Raw genomic sequence first — 5,799 nt, 5'->3', positions numbered from 1 at the left:
TGAACATCTGGAAGTGGAAGTTACTCCCATATCTAGAGTAACATTATTACAATCACTGATCACATATTGAGTTATACACTTGATCAACTGCTTCAAGTCCAGTCATCATTATTTTTGTTGGAGGCTCACACACTTGGTTTGGAGATGACAATGGCAACCCACTCCAGTATTCTTGCCTGGAGAATCCCAGGGACAGAGGAGCCTAATGGGCTGCCGTCTATGGGGTCGCACAGAGTCGGACACGACTGAAGCAACTTAGTGGCAGCAGCAGCAGTGATTGAAGGAGCTGAGAAAAGAGCGAGCTGAAAGGAAGCATAGCCACTTGGGAGTGCCAGAGAGTTGGGAGGGAGGGAGGGCAGAGATGGAAGAAGAAAAGCAGAAATACAGGGAGATTGAGGATCACCAGGGAGGTTGGAGAGAAAGCAACTTGAAGGCGAACAGATGGCAGAGAGAGGCGGGATGGGAGGCAGGGAAGAAGTAGAGAGGAGGACGGGCACAGCAGGAGAGCAGAGAAAGGGAGACATAGAAAGAAGTAGGGAAACAGATCAGCCAAATGGAGTGGAAACAGCTAGTGTGCAGGTGATGGTGGGGGCTAGATCCAGAAGAGTGCTGAATCAGTTGGGTAAGAATTATTAAGTCATTATACATTGATTTTTGGCTTTAAAATCTAATGCAAATCTTGCTTCTTTAAATTGTATAGATAAGAATGAGAATTGCAAAATTTCTGTCTGTGACGCATGTGTATTTTGTAATTATTTGTATTAAAAAGCATGCATGTGTAGAGCCTGTTGAGGTGTGGGCTGCAGTAACTTGATTCTCTCAGGTGTGGGTCACCCCCTTCCCTATTCCTGGTGAGGAGTAGAGGTTATGTGAGAGAAGAAATGGGGCAAGAACTGACTGACTCTTACTACATGATGCCTTTTCAAGGAACTTTAAACATGTTCTTTGTGATGGTTTTACTTTTGGCTTTCTGCTTTTCTTTACATTTAATTATTTTTGTAGCTTGGGATAAAGATTTGTTCATTCAATAGCGACTTTCTTGTAAACAATTCTGGAGATTTGTCTCACTTGGGACAACTTGGATAAATGTAGAGAATATTATAGTAAGTGAATTAAGACAGACAGGGAAAGACTGGTATTATATGTCCTTCCATTATATGGAATGTAAAAAAATGAAACTCACTAGTCCCAGAGGGTAGGATGGTGGTCATCTGGGGCTGGGAGGTGGGGAAGATGGGGAGATGTTGGACAAAAGGTACAGACTTTGAGTTGTGAAATGAGTGTGTCCTGGGGAGGTATGCACAGCATGCTGACCGTAGTTAATCCTGTTCTGTTACTGCCTGCTGGGAATTTGTCAGGAGAGTACCTCATCAGTGTTGTCACCACACACAGAACATGGGAATTTGGAGGTGATGTATGTGTTGGTTCATGGATTGTGAAAAATGTTTCACAGTGTACACATGTGTCACATGCTCACAGGGTGTATGGTGTGTATACACATACTCCTTTGGTTAGTCGGTTCTCCCCCATCAGACATGCTCCTGAGGATCTCGTGTGGGGCCTCGCCCCAGGAATGTGCACAGAGCCACAGATGATTCTGATCTGGATCCTGCATTGTGCACCAGGGCTCTTAGCCTCCACTTCTGAGACTGAGATCAGGCCCTGGGGGAGGGGAGGCGCCCTGCTCAGAGTGGGCTGGACCAGGGCCTGCTGTGTGACCTGAATGGGATCCTGGGGTCAGCAGAGGTGCCCCCTGCTGCTGTGTGCATGAGGCCTCAGCAGGAGGGGAGTGTGGCCAAGGAAAGTGTGGGAAAGGCCCTGTTGGTCTCTCTGTGGCACTTGACTGTCCTGAATCCCTCCTGAGACAGTGGCCACAGAGGACTGTCTGTTCCACAGGGTGAGGGCTTCCCTGTGTGTGTGGTTGGGGCTCAGGAAAGGGAGGTGTTGACTCTAAGCATTAAACAGCATGTTTTCAACTTTCATGGTAGAACTGTGAAGACTCATGGACGAAGAGGCCCAGAAGAAGAAAGAACAGGAGTCAGGCATGGCTCTTTCTCAGGTAGGGTCATAGTCTCAGTGGATTCTCACACTGCCTTCCTGAAATGCCCTTCTCAGGATCGCTAATCGTGTCTGACTCTTGAGTGTCCTGTCTGACTCCTGTACACGCACACTCACCCAGGGCCTTCCTTCAGGGCCTGTCGTCTCCACTTAGATCCCGTCTCCCCATGACCCGGTGACGCGGAGCTTGTGAGGAGGCTCCCCTGAGCACCACCCTGGACAGGGCTTCTCACACACGGGTTGGAGACGGGGTCTCAGTGCTGTTGGGCAGCAGGGACTGTTTAGGGCCCATCTGGATGTGCTGTCTGCACTCTGTCAACCAGGGTAAAGAAGCTGTATGTGGACCTCAGGTATTAATATGTACAGTACACGGTAAAATCTGCAAAAGAGGCCAATGAGTGCAAATCAGTTCTCACTTTTTATAGTACATTTAAAACTAAATGAGCACCTCCTTGAAAACTTAAGTATTTGGGAATGGAATGGAACGTTCAGAAAGAGATGTCAGGGCTAGAGAGTGTTTTGTTACACCATCTAATTTAAACTGTGAAATCAGGCTTACCAAGATTTTTTTCTTTCTTTTTTGACCACATGATGCATTCTCCAGGGTCTTAGTTTGCTGAGTAGGGATTGAACCTGAAACCCTGCAGTGGAAGTGAGGGATCTTAACCACTGGACCATGAGGGAATTCTCCAACTTTACTAATCTTGATTCAGTATTTTCCTAATGGAATAAAATGATAAATTTTGGATTTTGTTAATAAGTACATACCTAAAATCACATTTTGATTTTTCAAATATATTTATTTCGTATACTGTATCTTTATTGCTTCAGTGTCTTTTCCCTAGTTCTGATGGACAGAGGAGCCTGGTGGGCTGCTGTCTCTCTGGTACAGTGCACACACTTCTCATTGTTCTGGCCTCTCTTGTCTTGCAGCCCAGGACATGACTGAGCCCACTGGCTTCAGTGTCTTTTCACTTCCTGGGCTCTAGATCTCTGCTCCAGGCTCTAGAATTGAGACTCACGGGCTTAGTTGCCCCCCAGCATGTGGGAACTCAGACAGGGCAACAACCTACATCTCTTGCATTGCCCAGTGGATTCTTTACCACTTACCCATAGGGAGGGCCACATTTTTTTTTTTTATATTTTTAAAATACAGGTATTTTATAAAGATTGGAAGAAATCTTCTGTATGTTATTTTCTGCTTGTATTACTTTTTATTTTTTTTGAACTAGAGTAAGATAATGTTGAGGCATTCCTGGTAGTACAGTGACTAACAATGTGCCTGCCAATGTAGGGTGCACGGGTTCCATCCCAGGCCCGGGAAGATGCCTCAGAGCAACTAAGCCCATGGGCCACAACTACTGAGCCTGTGCTCTAGAGCCCAGGAGCCTGCACACTCTAGAGTGTGTGCTCCGAAACAAGAGAAGCCACTGCAATGAGAAGCCCCTGCACTGCAGCTGTAACTAGAGAAAGCCCACTCACAGCAACGAAGACCCAACATAAGCAAAATAAATAAGCTTTGAAAAAGAAATAGAATGTTGACATAGTTACTGAATGAAGAAGTAAAATGAAAGAAGAGAATGGGAACCCACTCCAATATTCTTGCCTGGAGAATTCCATGGATAGAGCAGCTGGCGGGGCTGCCATCAGGGGGTTGCAAAGAGTCTGGCATGAGTAAGCAGGTAAACAACAACTTCTGCCCACAGCAGATTGAGCTCTGAAAAACAGATCTAAGCGTCTAACTGTCCTCTTGCTGATTCTTCAGTGACTCTCTGTAGCTTTTGGAATCAAGTCCTAAATCCAAAGATTTTGATCCATAAATTAGCCTCTGCCTGGCATCACCCCATGTACATTTTGCTGTGTGCCAGTCACACTGGCTGACTTTCTGTTCAGTAAATATCTTCCTGCCTCAGAGCTGGCACTCAGGCTGTTCTCTCTGCTTGCAACACTCTTCCATTTCCCACCTTACCAATCCTAAGTGTTTCTTCCTCACAGAGACCTTGTCTGATTTCTCAGTGTATTGGAGCTTCAGCTTCAACATCAACCCTTCCAGTGAATATTCAGGATTGATCTCCTTTAGCATTGATTGGTTTGATCTCCTTGCAGTCCAACGGACTCTCAAGAGTCTTCTCCAACACCACGGTTCAAATGCATCAAATCTTTACCACTCAGCCTTCTTTATGGTCCAGCTCTCATATCCATACATGACTACTGGCCCATACCTTTACTATACAGACCTTTGTGGGCAAAGTAATGTCTCTCCTTTTTAATATGCTGTAGAGATTTGTAATAGCTTTAGAAAATAAAGACCTAAAATATTTTAGAACTTGCAAATAGCAAGTGAAAGATTCTAATTATGTTCACACTGAATATATAATCAACTTGAAATTACATTATGGGTATTATTTAGTGTAATTTCCTAAACAAGTTTTTGGGAAAGATACTTAACAGTTAGGCTTCCCTGGTGGCTCAGACAGTAAAGAATTCGCCTGCAATGCACAAGACATGGGTTCAATCCCTGGGTTGGGAAGATCCCCTGGAGGAGGGCCTGGCAACCCACTCAAGTATTCTTGCCTGGAGAGTCCCACGGACAGAGGAGCCTGGCAGGCTATGGTCCATGGGGTCGCAAAGAATCTGACACAGCTGCGTGACTAAGCACTTCCTCCAAAGTACAGAATACAGTATTTTAATGCAGTTCTCATCAAAAGGAAAAAAAAAAATTTTTTTCTCCTATTTTGCTGTCTCTTTTTAAGGTTATCTATACAAAATTATGGATGCTAGGTAAACTTATTGTGATAATCGTTTCACAGTATATGTATCAGTTAATTTTTCTCTGTAGCTTAACCTTACACAATGATATTTGTCATTGTAAGAGTTGCTTATACAACCCCCTTTATGTCACTGTTTAAAGAGTTGGGTTTAGAAAGGGAAATAATTAAAACACGTTGGATAAAATAAACAATAACGCAGTTTATAATCATTTAAAGTGTCTTGCTCATTTTAAGGCTGTGGTTAGTGACCCAAATGATCACATCCCTTAAGTCCTCCATCTCAGACACCCAAGTGCTGACCCTCAGTTGGTTGAACTCAGCACTATGCTGAGTTTGCTGGTTTGTAGGGCGTCAGTAGGGAATAGCCCATTTCTACCCAGGGAGAGTTTTGTATTTGTAATATAGAGACTAGTCCCATTCTTGTTTATTAAAACTGCCCAAGTTCCGAGATCCCTGAATTGCTTCAGCCTCACTAGCAGGATCTGAGCACACCATGCTGTGAAAAACAGCTTTTTATTGAGAATAAACCCTTTTAGTCTTAAGAGGAAGTATCTTGGGTTCCGACATAAGTTGAAGCTTTTACCTAGCAATGTTACAGAAGGTAACTTAGTGCTCTCAAGGTAACAGGCCCCACCCCCCTCCGGGGCCCGCCCCTCCCACGAACTCTGCGCACAGCCGGTGCTCGCCCCGCCCCTGGTCGGAAGCCGCGGCTCTAATACCAAAAGCCCTTTCACACAGAGCCGGAAGTTGAAGAGCGCGGAGCCGAGATCCCCGAGCGGCGTCTAAGCTTCCTTCTAGAGTAAGTTTGCAGAGCTCGCCACCCCTCCAATCCCCACCTCCGTCCCCGCTCACTCGTCCTCATGGTGTGGGAATTGCCAGCGACCTGAAAACCCTGGCACCCGGTGCTCGGCCCCGAATAGACGCTGCCGTTGCGGCCCAGTTATCTTTTCGTTTGGGTTTGAAGTGTTTC

At 45.4% G+C, this 5,799-nt stretch overlaps 1 long non-coding RNA gene across 1 annotated transcript; it reads left to right on the top strand.

The window, feature by feature from the left end:
- The first annotated feature begins 2,024 nt into the window (after window positions 1-2,024).
- On the top strand, window positions 2,025-5,038 carry LOC138986754 (uncharacterized). Its single transcript, XR_011463424.1, has 2 exons — window positions 2,025-2,059; window positions 4,054-5,038. It is a non-coding gene; the product is annotated as an uncharacterized lncRNA (long non-coding RNA).
- Window positions 5,039-5,799: the final 761 nt, after the last annotated feature.

The sequence above is a fragment of the Bos mutus genome, unplaced genomic scaffold (assembly GCF_027580195.1).
Source record: "Bos mutus isolate GX-2022 unplaced genomic scaffold, NWIPB_WYAK_1.1 CTG1152, whole genome shotgun sequence".
Classification (NCBI taxonomy): Eukaryota; Metazoa; Chordata; class Mammalia; order Artiodactyla; family Bovidae; genus Bos; species Bos mutus.
Note: the sequence above shows the minus strand (reverse complement) of the source record. Positions and strands in the feature narration are given on the sequence as shown.